Source organism: Schistocerca americana, chromosome 4 (assembly GCF_021461395.2).
Source record: "Schistocerca americana isolate TAMUIC-IGC-003095 chromosome 4, iqSchAmer2.1, whole genome shotgun sequence".
Classification (NCBI taxonomy): Eukaryota; Metazoa; Arthropoda; class Insecta; order Orthoptera; family Acrididae; genus Schistocerca; species Schistocerca americana.
Genome location: NC_060122.1, coordinates 323,141,735 through 323,164,029, shown reverse-complemented (window position 1 = coordinate 323,164,029; position 22,295 = coordinate 323,141,735). Strand labels below are relative to the sequence as shown.

Sequence of the window (22,295 nt, the reverse complement as noted above, 5' to 3'; positions counted from 1 at the left end):
TCAAAACAAAAAACAATTCTTACACGGAACAAACTGTGAAAGTTTTGAGATCATCAGAAATTTACCACTTACAATCACTGCATTATATGTTGCATGCAACGTAAGCAACTCCGTTGCTGTTTTAGAAAAGATTACTGAGGAAAACCAGCCGCACTTTTTTCGATGAATCATTCATTTCACCGTCACTTTATTGCAGGCCTAGGTCCATCGTCAAACGGCAGCGAGGATTTCTTACACGAGTTTCACTTTTTTTAGTCTCATAATGTAACAGAATGTTACTCATTTTGTGGTTTACAAGGGTTTTTACTTTATTACGTGAAACATAACCGAGGAAGTGTTTTACTTTACACATTGCAGGTCTGATCTCTGCTTTTTTTAAAATGTAGTGAAGCATGGACTAAAGGAAAGCTGGTAGATATATTTATTTAGGCTGGCATCACGCCAGTAAGCGACTTGATTGGCTGTACCAAAGATCAAGATGATAGGGTAATGGTATGGCTTTAGTGCTGTTATCGTTTTTACAGAAATACTAGTTTCCATCCTAGATTATACTTCTTAAAAACAGTGGCATCGTAGAATGGAGGGCTCTATTTGTTACATAATTGTTATTGATGAAAAGAATCTCTAATGAAAATTAGATGTTTGGGAAAAAAAGAGTACCTCTATGAATATCAGTAGCATATCACAAGGCATGCAAGCAAAGAGGAGAAACATGAAAGGTGGCGGGCTTGTAATACGTCAAAGCAGTAGTATAGAAAAGGACGAGGAAATAAATGAAAATGAACTGAGAATGTAGTATTGCGAGAAGAATTTGACAGAGCATTGTAAGAGAATAGTCGAAACAAGGCACGCAGAAAATGGTTCAAATGGCTCTGAGCACTATTGGACTTAACATCTGAGGTCATCAGTCCCCTAGAAGAACTTAGAGCTACTTAAACCTAACCAACCTAAGGACATCACACACATTCATGCCCGAGGTAGGATTCGAACCTGCGACCGTATCGGACGCGCGGTTCCAGACTGAAGCGCCTGGAACCGCTCGGCCACCCCGGCCGGCAAGGCACGTAGAGCAGACAACATTCCCTAGGGGATAATGAGACATTTGTTAGTGCTAGCCAAGAAGGATCTATTCCACTTAGTGTGCAAGGACTGCTTATAAAGCGAAATACTCCCAGACTTCAACAAGAATGTAATGATTCTACTTCCAAAGAAGACTAGTTACCTAACCGTCAATGTAGTAAGTCACTTGCCAAATACTGACACGAACTGATTTCCGAAGAACGGAAGAACTGATAGAGGCTCTGGACTAGTGTAGGAACACGTGAGGCGATGCTGACTCTAGGACTTATCTTCGAGGAGAGGTTAAAGAAAGGTAAACAATGGTTCACGAAATCTGTATATTTAGGGAGTGTTTGACAGTGGTGACTCGAAGGTCGCAGGGACACGATACACGGATCAAAAAGTTATTATCGGCTTTTATAAACAGCAGATTACCGTAGTACGAGTCGAAGGACATGAAAGGAAAAACGTCTGTAAGGGGTTGGGACAAATATGTAGATCACCTCTGATGTTATTCAATCTGTACATCGTTGCAGCTGTGAAGAAAAGCAAGAAGAAATTGGAATTAAATTTCAAAAAGATAAATCTTTTAGTTTTGTCGACTAGACAATAAGTCTGCCAGAGGCAGGAGCTGACGGAATTACTTGTGTCTTGATAAAACTATACAAGGTGGTCATAAAGTAAAATAAAGGTAATTAAATGCAGTTGAATTTAATCCGATAATGGCGAGAAAATTATCTTTAGAAATAAGACACTAATGGTAGTAGACGGGTTTTGCTGTTTAGGCGAGTACATAACCGATGATGGTAGGAGTAGAGAAGACATAAAACACGGACTGGCAAAAGAGTGAAAAGCATTTCCGAAAAAGAGAAATTTTTGAAGACTGTTCATAAATCTGAGTGTTGGAACATTTTTCATGAAGATATTTGTTTGTCTCGCACGAAAGTGAAACATAAACAATTAACGGTAAAGATAACAAGAGAATAGAAGCTTCTGAAATGTGATGCTGCTGAATAATGCTGAAGAGTAGGTCTGTTGATTGAATAACTAATGAGGAGATACCGAACTAAAGTGGACAAAAAAGAAATTTATGACGCAATCTGATGTAAAAGAGGATCAGTTGGTAATACACATCCTGAGACCTCAAGGAAACGTCAACCAGTAATCGAGAGAAGCTTCGGAGATACAAATGAGAGTCCAAGCTCGAAGACACTAACCCGGTTCAGAGGGTGTAGGTTGCAGTAGTTATGCAGAGAGGAAGCCGCTTGCACAGGATAGACTGGCGTGGAGAGCTGCATCAGACCACTCTTTGGACCGAAGGCCACAACAACTTCAGAGAGAATATGCATGCTGCCGTAGCTTAGCTCTTTTAAAAAAAAATTAGAAATGCAATTCGATGTTACGACTGGTTAACACAGACTTTTCAGTTCGTTTTTTGTTAGCGGTCTGACACAATATTACCCAGAGGGCTCTCTGTGTAGATTTAACTTCAGGCTCAAGTGATTGAGATGTCATATCCACGTCAGCAAATTTACCAACCCCTTTAATGTGTCATCGTGCACATTTCGTGAACTGTCATTGTCCGAAGATCTTACTATTATCGGGATTTTCATTAACGTTTTCGACACGTGCTCATTGAGCTACATTGCTTTTCAGATGTAATATTACGTTCAACTACTGCCAGTTAGTGGACGTAGAGAAGTTTGTAAATATAAATAAACCCTACTAAACCACAAAAGAGTATAAGAGCACCTGCGAATCTGTTACAGGCAGTGGGGTACTACAGCAACAATTCAGTAAGTTACTCAGAAGAAAGGCACTTGACGGATAAACGAGGATACGCAGATTGCGAACACAAAGGCATTATTTATATTTCACATCCCGACATCCCGGAGTTATTTGTGAATAAATCACATCAGATACACCAGAAGTCAGAAACATCCCTGTTCGTGGGCTGTAACCTTCCTGTCCGATCTACTGATTAAGTTTAGTCTGCTGGACTGCGACGATCATAGAATCCGACATGAAGCAGTTAATCAGAGCAGGGAAGAAGCACTATTTGTTACTATTTAAAAGCATTATCGATCACAATATGAAGCAGTTGTGTAAATGATTTCTACAGCCACAAGCTACTGAGAAACGGAAAGTTTCGTGGAATTTGTCCAGCACTCGTTATCACAATTGTGAGTTAACAAAACAAATCGATCGTCAGCCCAACTGGAGATATTACGTTAAACAAAAAGTCCAATTTTATTACTACCTGTGAGAGTTGGCAATACTCTCTTAGTATTTAAAGGTTGGCTACAGCGCGCATACACAAGCTCTGGAATCTAAGATATTGTTGTCGCGCTTCACAGCTCACGGATTAAGTAGTGGCGGTTTTGAAGCCAGTGTAGGGGACCGCCTGCTGTGGTGCGCACGTGTGTTGGGCGAGGGGTCGTTGCCGAGCTGCCGTACTGCTGTGTCCGCCAGCAGCGACACAGGATTTGGTATTGAGTTGATATTTTTTATAATTTGCAGAGCGCTTATTAATTTAAAGAAAAGGGTTTGTGTATGTGCGTAGCAGCAGACGGTAATTTTGATAATGATAGGGGTTGAATTCTTAAGGGACCCCATTGTTAGGCGAATAGATTAAGTATTGATTTTTGCCATTGATTTCTTTTGTAATTGTCAGGGAATTGTTTCACTATGTATTTAACTGAGAAGTATTTCAGTGTGTCTCAAGAGTTTGATTAATTTGTAACATTGCTTTAATGCCACTGGAGACAGATTTACATGCGAAGCGATTATTCAAAGAGATTCTAGCGTTTTGTTAATTGAATGAGAAAGAATAGCTTTCAGAATATAGTTTTTGAAAAAAAAGGAACTACTTGTTTGGGTTATGATTTATCGAGTTTAGATTTGGCCAAACCCTTTCTCTTGAATTATATGTAGTTGTAGTAAACAGCAGCAGCCGCAGCAACAGCAGGAGCCGCCATAGAGAACATGCATTGTACTCAGCATGAATAATAGGTTTTTTTATGTTTTTGTTAAATGATGGAATGCAGCAGATCAAGCAGTGGCAGCAGAAAGACGAAGTAAGTTATCTGTTGCACACAGGACCAATTAAAAAAAAATAAAGTTTAGGTGATCTCTGTAATAGTAAAGTTAACAAGAGTACAAGCACGAGATTTTCAGTAGAAAACACGAGATAAGAGCTCGCGACTTTCACCTGCTTTAAGACGACACGTGATTTAGGGCACGCTGTACTATACACATACGACCTGATAAGCAATAATTGGCACAGAAATTTGAAACTCTTTCAGAAAAATCGTTCAAATGGCTCCAAGCACTATGGGACTTAACATCTGAGGTCATCAGTCCCCTAGACTTAGAACAACTTAAATCTAACGACATCACACACACCCATGCCCGAGGAAGCATTCGAACCTGCGACCGTAGAAGCAGCGTGGTTCCGGACTGAAGCAGCTAGAACGGCTCGGCCACAGCGGCCCGCGAAACTCTTTCCTACGACATTTTAAATGTTTCTACCTTTGAAAACAGCGAAACTCTTTCCTACGACATTTTAAATGTTTCTACCTTTGAAAACAGCACGAATACTAAATCCCAAAAATAAAAGAACGCAATATTCACAAGAGTGTCGAAAGCTCGGAATTCAGTTCAGATTTCAATGCGACATTCTTTTAATGACAAAGGAAAAAAATAGGAATAAATTATCCGAATGAGACGCAAATCTGTAAATATGATGTACATGTACATAGAAACAAACGATTATCAGAAAAATTGGATGATTTACTCAGGAGAAATAGTTTTACAAACTGAGTTAGTCAGTAACTCGTTGGTACCCCTCTGGTCGCTACGCAAGCGACTATTGGTTGATATAGAGTTGCTGGATCTACTTCTGAGGTATACGGTGCCAAATTCTTCCAATTGAAGGATTACATCGTCAAAATCCCGATTTGTTTGGAGGTCTCTGCCTACAGTCTTCCAAACGTTCTCACTTGGAGAGAGATCCGGTGACCTCGCTGTCCGAGGTAGGATTTGACAAGCACCAAGACAATCACCAGAAACTGTCGCCGTGTGCGGACGGGCATTACCTTGCTGAAATATGAGCCCTGGTTAGATTGCCATGAAGGGCAATAAAAAGGGACGTAGAATAGCGTCGACGTATCGCTGCGCTGTAATGGTGCTGTGGATGGCAACTAAAGTTGCCCTGCTACGAAACGAGATTACACCCCAAACAATCACTCCTTGTTGTCAGGCTGTATAGTGGGAGATGGTCTGGTGTCCCACCACTGTCCCAGACGTCTCCTGACACGTCTTCGGCCTGTAATTTCATTTATTCCAGTAGAATTGTCCTTAGTGATGAGTCCCTCATCGAACTGTGCCCCGATGATCAGAATTTATAACAAATCTACGGATCTCTGTCGCATTGGGATAATTCCTACGTAGTGTGTCGTTTTCTCTCTCTCTCTTCCTCTCTATTCCTCTCTCTCTTTCTCTTTCTCTATCTCTCTCTCTCTCTCTCTCTCTCCCCCCCCTCTTTCCCTCTCTCTCTCTGGCTCTATCTCTCTCTCTTTCTCCGTCCCTCTCTGTCTCTCTCTGTCTCTCTCTCTCTCTCTCTCTCTCTCTCTCTCTCTCTCTCTCTCTCTCTCTCTCTTTCTCCGTCCCTCTCTCTCGCTCTCTCACTCTCTCCGTCAGTATCTCTTTCTTTTCCTCCTCTCTCTCTCTCTCTCTCTCTCTCTCTCTCCCTCTCCCTTTCTCCTTCTTTCTCTCGCTCCCTTATAGTTCAGTTTCCGCAACGAAATTATGTCTCGAAATCTGGCAGAAAATGCAAAGAGATTATTTCCTTACATAAAGTACACCAGTGTTATGGTATCATCAATACCTTGACTGCGCATTAGTGATGGTAAATTACCGATGGCAGTGTCACTGGAACGGTGTTCCTAAACGCGGTTTTTCGAAACTCCTTCACCAAAGAATATGAAATAAATATTAGAGAATTCGAACCAAGAACAACTGCCAACACGAGTAACCTACGAGTAGATATCCTCGGTGTAGTGAAACAATTCAAATCATGTAATAAAGGCAAGTCTTCCGCTCCAGATTGCACAACAGTTAATATTTCTTCCACAGTATGCTGAAACAATACACTTAGCAATCACATACAACCACTCGCTCGACAAAAGATCACTACGCAAAGACCAGAAGTTTTCACAGGCCACATCAATACTTAAGAATGGAACTAAGGATAATCGGCTGCATTAAAAACCCATATCACTGACTTCGATTTGCAGTAGGATTTTAGAATACATACTGTATTCGAACACCATGAATTACCCCGAAGGAAACGATCTATTGACACGTAGCATGGGTTCAGAAAACATGGCTCTAGTATACCACAATTAGAAGTCTGTTCTCGTGAAGCATTAAGTGCTATGACATATTTCTACATTTGCAGGAGGATTTTGATATTATTCGTCACACTCGGCTTCTAACTTGAGTCCATGTGCAGTATCGTCTCATTTGTGGCACTGAATTGATTATTTTATTATTATTATTATCTGCCAGAAAGTTCACAGTTACTAGTCACTAACGGAAAACCATCATATAAAACCGAAGTCATATCTGGTGTTTCGCAAAAAAGTGTTATACGCCCATTAATTTAGGAAACAATATGAGCAGCCATCTTAGATTGTTCGCATATGATGCCGTAATTTACCGTCTCCTTGAAAGATCTGAATATGAAAACCAATTGGAAAATTATTTAGACAAGATATTTCTATGGAGCGAAAAGTAGCAATTGACCACATATAATGAAACGTGTGAGGTCATCCATATTAGTACTAAAAGATTTTAAAAAATTAAAAAGGTACCGATGAGTGATACAGACCAACAAAATGAAATCAATGTAATTAAAACATTGCTCATAATAATGGCTATAAACCCATAATAATAGAAAAACTCCACAACAAAATGTAAACAAAAACCACAGATCCACGTAACAACAATCCACACAACATGCACTCTAAAACAAATCAATGTTCCACAGAATCCAAACCTAAATATTCTGCTCTCCCATACACTGGCCCATAGCAAATAGCAAACCATTTAAAAAGAAAAATATAACAATCAACTTTTACAAAATAATAAATTACAAGTAATGATGTAAATACCTCCAAGATTCCCTACAGTACATCAGGAACATACAAGCTCAAACGTGATACATGCCCAAAATTCAACATTGGACAGACCGACAGAAGTTTTGAAGTTAGATGCAAAGAAAACATGGATGCTTTAAGGCTTGGCAACTTGAACAAATCTGCATTTGCGGCCCATATTACTGAAGAAAACTATTCAGTGAGAAACATCGAGAACAAATTAAAAATTTTACATCTAGCAGAAAAAGGCGCCACTATGAAAATATTAGAAGAAATAGAAATACACACACACACACACACACACACACACACACAAACACAAACAATACCCCAGACTATATCCTTAATGAACAAACTGAGTTAGCTAACACCCCTTTCCTAAAAAATTTCCGAAAATTATTTTCCACGTTCCAAAGCAAATAATATTCCTACACCTATCTGGAGATCAATCAGTAAATTTATATGTTATTACAGTTCTCTAGATGCTAAATGTAAATAAATAATGTACTGCCTTATCCATATGAATAAAAAAATTTTTGACTTGGAACATCTTTATAATGTAACAGTATTCGCTCTAAAATTCACAAAATTAAGTCTCTCTGTACTAGTGTAAAATGCGTTTCAGTTGCATAAGTGAACATACGATCCTTTTCCAGACATGTGACATCTTTATAATGTTACGATATACCATAGCATCTTCGAAACTAATGCATCTATTAAAACATGTGATGCATGTTAGAAATGTATTCTGTGACAAATCTAAATGATACAAATAAGAATGTGGTGGAAATGTAGTCTGTGACAAATCTAAAGTGCTCAATGATATAAATTTATATGTGCAACGATAAGAATGTGGTGAAAACTACGAACGTAATTTGTTGGACGAAAACTACGAAAACAAATACTCCAGACCGACATTTCATGTAAATCACATCCCAATGCAAATCTGGAACGCAACCATGTGTCTGGCGTGCTTATAATTATGTATTATTTATATTTTACGGCAACTAATCAATACAAAACGTACTACATGTTCTGATGAAAGCATGAAAGCCGTGTCTGACGATGAACTGTGATGATTCGAAACCGGTAATGATACCTTTTGAATAAAGGAACTTAGGATAAATTTGTGGCTGGTTGCTGTCTCAACACCGTCAACATAAATTCAAAGAAAGGTGGTTCATTTTGTATTATTGAGGGATTTTGGGGTGGACCGGGGGAGGGGGGTGGGTCAATGTGGGACCTAGTTGTGACTGCATTCATTAACACAATGACCTTTTCCGTCACGGCGAGGTCTTTTCATGAAATTTCCATCTCCTATTCCTTTTTCCGTGTCTGTCCTAATGCGAAAATGATTTGTTGACAGCGTCTTAAATCGGAAGAAATGATCACTATAATAAACTAAGAGAAATCAGAGCTCGTATGCAAAGATTTAAGTATTTCAAGAGTGGAACGGTAGAGAAATTGTGTGAAAGTGGTTCGACGAACACTCTGCCAGTTACTTAAATGTGGACTGCATACTACTCATGTGCATGTAGAAGTGGAATGCAGTGCTAAGAACCTAGGTACTCGATACAGCTATAGCATCCGCGCTGTCTCACGGTAAAGTCTGCCTATTTCATTTTTATGATTTCTATTGACTTGCTCGGTATTAATCATTTCTTATCCAAAGTTTTTGAATCACAAATTAAATATAGCTACTTCTTGACAAAAATAGAGGCAACACTGGTATCCAGATACCTAAGACAATGTCACATAGATATTGCTGTGTCCAAGCATAATATTTAATCAATTGAAGGGCTTCTCGGAAAAACAGCGTTAGTCCAAAAATCTAGTTTTGGAAAACGAGACGAAACTGTCCACCATCATAATGCAGCGATGTATATGGAGTTGGGTATTTCATAGACGTACTTTTACACGCTAAGGAACATAATATGAATTTGCAAATACATAAAGAGTTATACACTGCGTAAAAGAAACTGGTATAGGCATACATATTCGAAAACAGACATATGTAAACGGTCAGAATACGGCGCTGCGGACGGCAACACCTATATAAGACATTAAGTGTCTGTCGCACCTATTACTGCTACTACAATGACAGGCTATCAAGATTTAAGTGAATTTGGACGTGGTGTTACAACCGGTGCTCGAGCAGTGGGACACACCACTCCGAGGTGGCGATGAAGTGGGAATTTTTTCGTACGACCATTTCACGAGTGTACCGTGAATATCAGGAATCCAGTAAAACGTTAAATCTTCGACATCGCTGTGGCCGAAGAAAGATCCTGCAAGAACGGGACCAATAACGAGTGAAGAGAGTCGATCAACATGCCAGAAGTGCAACCATTCCCCAAATTGCTACAGATTGAAATGCTAAGGCATCATGAGGCTTCAAGAAGTGTCAGCGTGCGAACCATTCAACGAAACATCATCGATATGGGTTTTAGGGCCGTATGCCCACTCGTGTACCCTTGATGACTGCACGACACAATGCTTTACGCTTCGTCTGGGCCCGTCAACACCGACAATGGACTGTTGATGAGTGGAAACATGTTACCTGGTCGAACGAATCTCGTTTCAAATTGTATCGAACGGGTGGACGCGTACGCGTATGCAGACAACCTCGTGAATCCATGGACCCTGCATGTTAGCAGTGGACTATTCCAAGCTGGTGGAGGCTCTGCAACGGTGCGGAGTATGTGCAGTTGGAGTGATATGGGACCCCCTATACGTCTAGATACGACGCTGACAGGTGACACGTTCATAGACAACCATTCTGATCGCCTGCATCAATTCATGTCCATTGTGCATTCAATTTACGATGAAGTTTCAGAAAGTATGGGACCAAAGTTGCTCTGAAATCAATGAAATCTCTAGGTTGCATTTCTTGTACGTTAAATGGTGGTAGATTTTGTCGTGATCGTGATATTACTTTCATCCAGCCATTAGGAGATTCTGCTGCATTCATTTTTCTTTTCTGTTTTTCTAAGAGTGCAAAGTCTTGATCATCTAGGAGGTAGCTGTGTCCCCAAATTGTAAATATGTGCGTTATACTACGAAACATTTTCAAGGCACAATGCAAGAAATACACCATTACATGGATTTTGTTCTGTCCAGATTCACCATCACTTATTAGAACCAGATGTTCCGAATCGTAACTCAAATGGTATAGTGTTGATGTAACATCATTAGCTCCCTTTTCCCCGTCGGCTTCGTGATAAGTAAACGTAGTAATTAGGTCATCAACTAGGTAGTGTACACTAAAAACATAATATCAGAGTGGTCAGAAATAAAAGACAGCATTGGATTTAATGTATAACAGCGAAAGGTTTCGCATTTAATCAGTGGTAATGCACGTTACCCCAGTAGTTTGGGCTTTTGCCTGGAACATTCTCTTGTTGTCTAAAAGCTTCTGCTTCGCGTAAGTGAAGCTCCTTCTCTGTTCCAAACTTCTCTTTGTCTCTTATGGTCAACTCTGGATTGTTCAACGTGCGTTGTCCGACCGTGGATAGCAGAACTTAGTGTTATGATTGTTGGGATTGTGTCGGAGCGAATAATGAGACTGACTAACAGGAAATGATTTGATGTGAAACGTGGTAAGATATGACACTACTGACGGATAGGCATTAGGCCGGTTGTCATGCTTGCTACGCATATCTTTCGGGGACGTGCTGTGAACTGCCAAAGACATTTTAATTCTGTGCATAAGTTATGCCATGAAGGCTTAGAAATGCTTTCAGTCAATTTGGCATCATGTCCTATCTTCCGAAAACAGTGAAAGCGTGCACAATCAATGTGAGGTTATGTGATACTAAAACTGGAGCAAAGTAGAACGCACCATGCTCATATTCCAAATGAATTAGTTTGTAAACACAAACAGCACGATGCAAACTGCGCAATAAACGTGTGGGAAATCGTCTTATTTGTTACCTGCAGTCAGATCCTTTTATCGGTTTGGTACAACTCGGCCCACGTGGTTCATATGTTCTATTCCAGCCACTTTCTTCTGACTTATCAGCTCTTTAATATGTAGCTTCCTCTTCCTACGCAAAGACCAGTCATAACCTTCAGGTTCTCCACCTGCGTTCATGATTACACACTCATTCTCAAGCAATGTAACCTCGAAGGGCAGCACGTCTCTACGGAAAACACAACGTCTCTGATTAGTTTCAGAGCCTGTGGGACCATGCGGTGCTCCTTCATGCCCAAAGCAGCAGTTCACCATGAATAGTGTTGCTTTTCCCGGAGTCACGTTGGACATATGCTGATTTTGCAGAACCGCCTATATTATAACCCTCGTTTTCTGTGTGACTAATGCCCTTTTAGCCGACACAATATTACCATCAGATGCTTTCATACACACACTGCACGATGGTAGCACTAGCTCAATTTACTCGATGTTGGAGTAACACTGTTTTTCTGAGAAACTCTTCAATTGAAATCAACTGCAGATGGTACATACCCGGGTTGTCCAGAAAGTAAGTTTTGATCGGTCGTTAAATTGAAACCACAGTTAAAATCATAAACATTTTATTTGAAACAATTAGCTACACTTTCCAGATACTTCTCTGCATAGTCGTAGCTCCGACTCAGACATTTGTCAGAGCGTTATACCGAATTTCCAACATCATCGTCATAGAAGGCAGCTGCCTGTGCTCTCCAGTAATTCTCTATGCTGGTCTATAGGGTGTAGCCTACGCCCAAGTGCTGTCTTCGTATCCAGCGTTTGATGTGAGCAGAGGTGATACTCAGGGCGAGCCAGTTAGGGCTGTGTTGTGGGTGATCGAACACTTCCCATCGAAAAGGCTGCAGGAGCGTCTTCACTGCCCCTGCAGAGTGCGGCTGGGGATTGCCATGAAGAAGAAAGTGCGTGCCAGTTGTGTTAGGTGGGCTGCATTTATTAAGGCGAAGCCTTTCAAAGGGCCCTCCCACTTGGCTAGAGACACTGTTGTTCTAGGCGCCTTTACTCGCTCACAATTGAAAAGAGCGTCTTGAGGCGATCGACAGTCTTACTAGAGACGCTGACCAACACATCTGTGCAAAGCTTCATGTGGTTTTCACTGTGGTGTCCATTTCGCGACCGATAGAAACTTACTTTCTGGGTAACCAACGCAAATTGAAACTGAACAGCAAAGAAGTTTTGATTTACGACTGAGCAGCAGATACAGTAAGCTTGTTACGAAAGCTGATAGCCATGACACATTAATTCCACCATCAGTTATTTCAAATGGTCTTTTGATTTAAGACGATGATGAAGAAATTCTGCTGTTCTCCAGAAACAGCACAAATACATTAAGCACAATTATTTTCGTTATTGTTTTACAAGTTTTCATTTAAATTGCTTGGAAAGCAAAACACCGATTTTAATATTTACCACTGCTTAAATAGAGTATTATATAACACTCGACCTTTTTTTGCAGATTTTATTTGGCAAATGCAGATTTCGGCTAGTGCCCAGCTTTCATCAATGCACATTCGTCTTTATTACGGGAACGGAAAACCATGAACCCTAAAAGGTGAGATTACTCGCGTTAATGGTGCTCAGTATAGAAGAAATTCATGTATTGGCACTCATTCTGAAAATCATTGGATACATCTTTATATATAATCTCACTGAATCAGAATTACTTTGCCTGGACTTGTTGGGAGGTAGCAGGAGTCGATATATCTGCGATGAGAAAGATATCTATTTGCTCTGTAATCGGGAGTGCTCATACATTAACCATAGTCGGTTTAGGCGTTATGGCGGGCAATTATTAGTGCCTTTCATCACAATAAGCCGCTTATGTACTATGAAGCATTACGTCCAGAGTAAGTGGGTCATCCATTCTACGGACAACAGAACCATGCGGTCGAGGTAATGTCGCCACGTTTGCCGCACTCCCTTGTCCCACTCCTTCTTACCATCCACACCGGACAAAAATTTAGTGACACTGGGGAGATAACACGCTACTATCGCGTAACATAGACCCTAGCCTTGCTAACTGTGTCAATTTGGCAAAGAACACTCCACAAGTTTCTTTAGGTATGCCGTATTATCCAGTTGAAACTATTCATTGATCCCGTAAGGCTATCACGTTACTGTTTGTTGCGTTTCACCCACTGTTCTAAATAGTCCAAGACATTTAGTCTGGGATCAGTATGCAGTGATATGGGGGGCCAGTCAACCTGCGACAGTGTGTTTGAGTGTTCGTCAAAGCAGACACGTCAGTTCCCAGCCATAATTCCACGGCTGTTGTATTGGGAGATGGGAATATCAACAGCATAGTAATCAAGAGAATGCATTAGGTTGTTGTACAAATTGCTAGCGTTTTTGTTTGATACTAAAATGTAGACTTTCACGGCCGGAAATATCATGTACGCTTGTTGGCCCACTGCTTGAATACTGCTCAGCAGTATGGGATCCGTACCAGATAGGGTTGATAGAAGAGATAGAGAAGAGCCAACGGAGAGCAGCGCGTTTCGTTACAGGATTATTTAGTAATCGCGAAAGCGTTACGGAGATGATAGATAAACTCCAGTGGAAGACTCTGCAGGAGAGACGCTCAGTAGCTCGATACTGGCTTTTGTTGGAGTTTCGAGAACATACCTTCACCGAAGAGTCAAGCAGTATATTGCTCCCTCCTACGTATATCTCGCGGAGAGACCATGAGGATAGAATCAGAGAGATTAGAGCCCACACAGAAGCATACCGACAATCCTTCTTTCCACGAACAATACGAGACTGGAATAGAAGGGAGAACTGATAGAGGTACTCAGGGTACCCTCCGCCACACACCGTCAGGTGGCTTGCGGAGTATGGATGTAGATGTAGATGTAGATCGTTTTTGTTTTTCATATTGGTATTCCAATTGTTATAGGTTTATTTATCGATTATCATTTTTATTTATAGTTATTGTTGCTATTGGAATTTAAATATTGTCATTTTGTCATTTAGAGATACATTAGTGACTTTCCGTTATTGCTCTTGGAATTTAAATATTGTCATTTTTTAGAGATACATTAGTGACTTTCCGCATTCAGGGAGATCTTCGGGGTTTGATTAAGATTGTTTGAACATATTAATCCACAATGACACGTGTCAGTGTACTCGAGAACTGGCAAATGTGATGAACTGTCATCATTACACCATCGTGCGAAGTTTTCATACAATGGAGAAGGTGCAAAACTCGGATATATGAGTACCACATTGTCTTAATCCAAGGTCACAAAAATCACTGGGTGGCTGTACATTCATCTCTGCTTGTTCGCCATCAGTTGGCTAGTGGACAACACCGACCATTCCTAACCTATATCGTTACTGTTGACGAGAAATTGTATCTTTAACGTAAGCAAATGAAAGGAACAGTGTAGCCTAAACAAAACAGCAGCTCCCAGTACAAAGTCTTGCTAGCATCCTCGAAAAACAATGTTGTAGATCTGGCGAAACAGCGTCACTGTGGTGTACTACGAATAGCTTCTGTGTGGTGAAAGAATCACTGCTGACAACTGTCACAACTGAGACGTATTGCAGACGTGGTATAAGAAGAACAGCCAGGACAACAGAGTGAAGTGATGCACTCCACGGTATAGCCCGCCCGCATTCCGCTAGTCTGACCCAACTCCTTCTCCACTTTCTATCGAAGAACTTCTTCTTTAAATGATAAAGCGCTCTGAACATAGCTCGATGAGTTCTTCGCTAAAACACGTGATCTCTACAGTTGCGGAATCGAAAAGTTGCCACAGCGTCGACAGACTGTTGTAAATATTGAAGGAGGATATATTACTGATAACTAAATTCTTTGGTATGTGCAACTGCTCTCCAGTGCTTGGGTTCTTTGGCCCACTGAGGATATATAGCTTGATTCACGTCTTTGAGTAATACTTTGTTGCGACATACACGACTCCAAAGGTGAACTGCAAGCAGTTCCCCTAAAAACATTGGCTGGGACACTAATTGCTGACACCAGTGTTTTCTATAGAGTATAAAACTGATCGTCATTCAGAATGTGTGCGACATAACTCCGGTCCATGTCTTTTAACATCTTTATACGACCACTGTTACGTAGTTGCAATTGCTACATCCTTCGATGTTAATACGTTGGACAGTCCCCATTGATACAACAGAAAATCGAGCATCTTCATTCACGGTGTGATCGTGGGTACTAACGGATTTGGCAGCAGCTTTCTGACGATCTCTCACATCTAGTCGAGCTTATTATAATCCGTTCAAAATACTGGAGATTTTAACTGCTCCTTGTGAATACATTTACCAGTCAGTTGTATACATCAAACATAACATTGGTAATTACTACACGAACAGCTCTGTCCATGATCATGCAACAAGAGATAGACTCAACTTACATTCAGCAAGAAAAAGTCAACATAAAACTCAAAACAGCATTCTCTACCAAGGAATAAAACTGTGCAATAAATTACCAAAAGATATTAAAGAAATTGCAAAAATACACTTATTTAAAAAGGCAGCTTAAACGTACCTGTTATGCAGTACATTTTATACATTGAAGGATTACTTAGATAAAGCAGAGTAGGGGTTTAATAAAAAATTGTTATACAAATAAATAATAATGATGATTATAAAAAAACAACATTCCACATAACACCTTCACTTTATGTTTATTTTTTCTTCCTTTTTTCTTTACTAGAAATAATTACCCCCAAGCTATACATAGCACAATACCAACACCTCTTCCTCTTTTTGAGCTCAACATCTCACTCATTATGGAGGGATGCTGACTCAGTTTTTCAGGATAGCAAATGGGAAGTTGCGCTACAGAAAATGGCCCAGAGATCACCAGCCTGTGTGTGTGTATGTGTGTGTGTGTGTGTGTGTGTGTGTAGTGAGTGAAGTGTTATGAAACAATGTGTGTATAGTGTGTGCAGTGACTGATAGTAAGATATGAGTGAACAGTGTGGCATTACATTATTTTATAAGTTACTTGTAAGAAAAGTATTTTATACTAGGAGTAAATCTAATGATTTTCTCTAACTAGAAGTCTGTAAGTATATGTGTATACGAATTAGCTTATTTTAAGTTGATCTAAACTTGTAAATAGTTTGACATGTCCTATATCCTTGTAAAAAGAGATCTACGGATGAATAAAGCTACTACTACTACTACTACTACTACCTCCACGTCGACCCATCTCAATGCCCCGCCTCGTACACACATATAACTTCACTGTCATGAAGTATGTCGGCTGTGGAGTGCCACATAACCGCCTTGTGCCAATTCTACACAATCTAAAGCACGCTAAAGTGAACAGTGTCCTTTTTTTAAGGGAGTGGACATTATTTAGTTCAGCGAATTTCGGTAAAACTGTGCAGGCGTAATATGAGATGGAGCGGAGACCATTGTATTTATCAACTCACTGAAGTAAACATCATTGTGAGCAAAGAAACGAAAGCAACAGCTAACACTATGCAGTTCTGCATCTGCTGTTAATCAAATCATCGTGTGATGTTTTGTGGGTAATGCCACATGATTCTCTAAAGGTTCCATAAAACACATTTTCACATAATCCCATAGAGTATGTGTATTATTATTGACTAACAGCTACTGAAGACTTTTTCTATTATAAAACCATTAAAAAATTTACGAATACACCGTTCTGTTTGTGACTACGACACCATACATCCAAAGATTTTAATTTCCTAGTTTCACTTTATGTCAATAGCGTTGTATCTCCAATGTCTTAATGGTTCACTCATTGTAATTGAAATGCAGCTACTCACTCAGGTCTAGTGTGAGCTGTAATTACCTATGGAACCGAAACTTTGTAGATTTGCTAATGCGTTAATGCGGAACCGATTTACAGTGTAAAAATAATTAGTTCCAGTTGTGGTCACCAGGAGCAAATGTGGCGCTGTACACTGTTTGTATGACGGTATGACATTCACCCTGTCACTTATCAAGCCACTACGTTACAATAAGGCTATCCAGAAGAAAGACCGTACGGTGTTAGTGAACCTGTTTTGTGTGAACGGCAGCAATTACAGTGCCGTATTCAGTGACGCCAAGCGAAAGGTCTGAGAAGAGTCCCGATGTCATTAAATGGTTTAAAGAAAATGATAAGTAAATTCAGTAACGTGTGTGAGCTAGATGTGGCACCTGGAAGAGGGAGGCATTCTAACTCGGTGGTTATTATTGACGAAACTGCTGTAGCTGTAACTGATCTTATAGTACTAGCACTGGATAGTCAGTGTTAGTGCTCAAGCAGCATCATGAGAATTATCCATCCCGCGGTCAACATATAGAAAGTTCTGCAGTCTGTTTTACACTGGTGTCCGTACAACACCGACGTGGTGCAGCAACTAAAACTTCATGGTCTGCAGCAACATTCTGAATTTGTTTTTTCGGTTATGGCACAGTTCAAAGTTACTTTGGTAGGCAATATTTTACGGGATAACGAGACAGATTTTACACTACATGGTCCAGCGAATTCATAGAATTTGAGCTACTGTTAAACCGTGTGCCGTGCGCGGTGAACCGCTGCACTCGCCGTATGTGACTGTGTCGTGTTTATTCACAAGCACCTTTACTTTCGGTGCAGTCTTCTTTGGAGAGAATACAACCAGAGGGCCTGTCAAGTGCACTATGACGTCTGCACGTTATCGATAGCTCCTTGTAAAGTATGTGATTCCTGCTTTGGAAGAGCGCAACTGTGTGGAAACCACTGTTTTCATGCAGGATGGGGCAGCATCTACCGTCGCTCACCTCGAGAAAGATCTGTTTAATGCAACCTTCTATGAACATGTTATCTTCCGAGGTTTCCCAAATTCATGGCCTGTATGATCACCTGAACTGAATCCAGGCGACTTTTGGCTCTGAAAATATCTAACAGAATGCATTTACAAGGGACAAGTTCAGTCTCTACCCGATCGGAAGGCCAATATGCAAGAACACGTTGCTTAGTTTCTACAGGAACTACTGCGAGCAACTCTTGATCGCGTTGTTTTATGGATGCAGCAACTCGACGACATCCCCGGTGCTCACGTTGAATAAATTCTGTAAGTGCCAGTTAATAATACACTCTGCATTATGCTTTCTCACTTGTTTTACATCTTCTCCTCACCTCCGGTTCCCAGTCCGCTCCATATGGAAAGATTTCTATACGGCTTTCTTTCCTTCATGGCTCCAAATTTGCATCTGGCGGCTGGAATTGCAACTAATTATTTTCACAATACAAATTTGTTCCTCATTAATGCATTAGCATGTCTGCCACGTTTCGCTCCCGTACGCTAAATGCAGCCCACATTGGACCTACGTCAGTACATGCTCTTCAATAAGTAAAAAATTGTTGTAATCATGCGGTACATTCGGCCCATATAAACGCATTCTCCACCCCCCCCCCCCCCCCCCCCAGTGAACCAAGGACCTTGCCGATGTTGGAGGCATGCGTGCCTCAACGATACAGATAGCCGTACCGTAGGTGCAAACACAACGGAGGGGTATTTGTTGAGAGGCCAGACAAACGTGTGGTTCCTGAAGAGGGGCAGCAGCCTGTTCAGTAGTTGCAGGGGCAACAGTCTGGATGGTTGACTGATCTGGCCTTGTATCACTAACCAAAATGGCCTTGCTGTTCTGGTACTGCGAACGGCTGAAAGCAAGGGGAAACTACAGCCGTAATTTTTCCCGAGGGCATGTAGCTTTACTGTGTGAGTAAATGATGATGGTGTCCTCTTGGGTAAAATATTCCGGAGGTAAAATAGTCCCCAATTTGGATCTCCGGGCGGGGACTACTCAAGAGGGCGTTGTTTTCAGGAAAACGAAAACTGGCGTTCTACGGATCGGAGCGTGGAATGTCAGATCCCTTAATCGGGCAGGTAGGTTAGAAAATTGAATAAGGGAAATGGATAGGCTAAAGTTGGATATAGTGGGAATGAGTGAAGTTCGGTGGCAGGAGGAACAAGCCTTTTGGTCAGGTGAATACAGGGTTATAAATACAAAATCAAATAAAGGTAATGCAGGAGTAGGTATAATAATGAATAAAAAATAGGAGTGCATGTAAGCTGCTACAAACAGCATAGTGAACGCACTATTGTGGCCAAGATTGACACGAAGCCCACGCCTACCTCAGTAGTACAAATTTATATGCCAACTAGCTCCGCAGAAGACGAAGACATTGATGAAATGTATCATAAGATATAAGAAATTATTCAGATAGTGAAGGGAGACGAAAATTTAATAGTCATGGGTGACTGGATTTCGGCAGTAGGAAAAGGGAGAGAAGGAAACATAGTAGGTGAATATGGATTGGGGCTAAGAAATGAAAGAGGAAGCCGCCTGGTAGAATTTTGCACAGGGCATAACTTAATCATAGCTAACACTTGGTTTAATAATCATGAAAGAAGGTTGTATACACGGAAGTAGCCTGGAGATACTGGAAGGTCACAGATAGATTATATAATCGTAAGACACAGACTCAGGAACCAAATTTTAAACTGTAAGACATTTCCAGGGGCAGATATGGACTGTGACCACAATCTATTGGTTATGAACTGTAGATTAAAACTGAAGAAACTGCAAAAAGTTGGGAATTTAAGGAGATGGGACCTGGATAAACTGATAGAACCAGAGGTTGTACATAGTTTCAGGGAGAGCACAAAGGAGCAATTGAAAGGAATGGGGAAAATAAATACAGTAGAAGAAGAGTTGGTAGCTTCGAGAGATGAAATAGTGAAGGCAGCAGAGGATCAAATAGGTAAAAAGACGAGGGCTAGTAGAAACCATTGGGTAACAGAAGAAATATTGAATTTAATTGATGAAAGGAGAAAATATAAAATTGCAGTAAATGAAGCAGGCAAAAAGGAATACAAACGTCTCAAAAATGAGATCGACAGGAAGTTCAAAATGGCTAAGGAGGGATGGCTACAGGACAAATGTAAGAATGTAGAGGCTAATTTCACTAGGGGTAAGATAGATACTGCCTACAGGATAATTAAAGAGACCTTTGGAGAAAGGAGAACCACTTGCACGAATATCAAGAGCTTTGATGGAAGCCCAGTTCTATGCAAGGATGGGAAATCAGAAAAGTGGAAGGAGTATATAGAGGGTCTATACAAGGGCGATGTACTTGAGGACAATATTATGGAAATGGAAGAGGATGTAGATGTAGATGATATGGGAGATATGATACTGCGTGAAGATTTTGACAGAACACTGAAAGACCTGAGTCGAAATAAGGCCCCGGAGTAGGCAACAATCCATTAGAACTACTGAAAGCCTTGGGAGAGCCTGTCCTGACAAAACTCTACCATCTCGTGAGCAAGATGTATGAGACAGGCGAAATACCATCAGACTTCAAGTAGAATACAATAATTCCAATCCCAAAGAAAGCAGGTGTTGACAGATGTGAAAATTACCGAACTATCAGTTTAATAAGTCACAGCTGCAAATACAGACGAGAATTCTTTACACACAAATGTAAAAACTGATAGAAGCCGACCTCGGGGAAGAACAGTTTGGATTCCGTGGAAATGTTGGAACACATGAGGCAATACTGACTCTACGACTTATCTTAGAAGAAAGATTAAGGAAAGGCAAACCTACGTGTCTATCATTTGTGAACTTAGAGAAAGCTTTTGACAATTTTGTCTGGAATAATCTCTTTCAAATTCTGGATGTAGCAGGGGTAAAATACTGGGAGCGAAAGGCTATTTACAATTTGTACAGTAACCAGACGGCAATTATAAGAGTCGAGGGGTATGAAAGGGTAGCAGTGGTTGGGAAGGGAGTGAGGCAGGGTTGTAGCCTCTCCCCGATGTTATTCAATCTGTATATTGAGCAAGGAATAAAGGAAACAAAAGAAAAGTTCGGAGTACGTATTAAAATCCACGGAGAAGAAATAAAAACTTTGAGATTGGCCGATGACATCGTAATTCTGTGAGAGACAGAACCTTGCAGAACTAGCACTCCTGAAAGAAAGGATATTGCGGAGATATGGCTTAGCCACAGCCTGGGGGTGTTTCCAGAATGAGATTTTCACCCTGCAGTGGAGTGTGCGCTGATGTGAGACTTCCTGGCAGGTTAAAACCGTGTGCCGGACCGAGACTCGAACTCGGGACCTTTGCCTTTCTCGGGCAAGTGCTCTACCAACTGAGCTACCCAAGCACGACTCACGCCCCGTCCTCACAGCTTTACTTCTGCAATATCCTTTCTTTCAGGAGTGCTAGTACTGCAAGGTTCGCAGGAGAGCTTCTTCAAAGTTTGGAAGGTAGGAGACGAGGTACTGGCAGAAGTAAAGCTGTGAGGACGGGGCGTCAGTCGTGCTTGGGTAGCTCAGTTGGTAGAGCACTTGCCCGAGAATGGCAAAGGTCCCGAGTTCGAGTCTCGGTCCGGCACACGGTTTTAACCTGCCAGGAAGTCTCACATCAGCGCACACTCCACTGCAGGGTGAAAATCTCATTCTGGAATGGACAGTGTGTTTGAAGGAGGGTATAACATGAACATCAACAAAAGCAAAACGAGGACAATGGAATGTAGTCGAGTTAAGTCGGGTGATGCTGAGGGAATTAGATTGGGAAATGAGACACTTAAAGCAGTAAAGGAGTTTTTCTATTTGGGGAGCAAAATAACTGATGATGGTCGAAGTAGAGATGATATAAAATGTAGACTGGCAATGGCAAGGAAAGCGTTTCTGAAGAAGAAAAATTTGTTAACATCGAGTATAGGTTTAAATGTCAGGAAGTCGTTTCTGAAAGTATTTGTATAGAGTGTAACCATGTATGGAAGTGAAACGTGGATGATAAATAGTTTAGACAAGAAGAGAATAGAAGCTTTCGAAATGTGGTACTACAGAAGAATGCTGAAGATTAGATGGGTAGATCACATAACTAATGAGGAAGTATTGAATAGAATTGGGGAGAAGAGGAGTTTGTGGCACAAGTTGACTAGAAGAAGGGATCGGGTGGTAGGACATGTTCTGAGACATTGAGAGATCACCAATTTAGTATTGGAGGGCAGCGTGGAAGGTAAAAATCGTAGAGGGAGACCAAGAGATGAATACACTAAGCAGATTCACAAGGATGTAGGCTGCAGTAGGTACTGGGAGATGAAGAAGCTTGCACAGG

At 40.9% G+C, this 22,295-nt stretch overlaps 1 non-coding gene across 1 annotated transcript; it reads right to left on the bottom strand.

Moving 5' to 3' along the window:
- Positions 1–21,262: 21,262 nt before the first annotated feature.
- Positions 21,263–21,337, bottom strand: Trnas-aga. The gene has a single exon. It is a non-coding gene; the product is annotated as a tRNA-Ser (tRNA).
- Between the last annotated feature and the right edge of the window lie 958 nt (positions 21,338–22,295).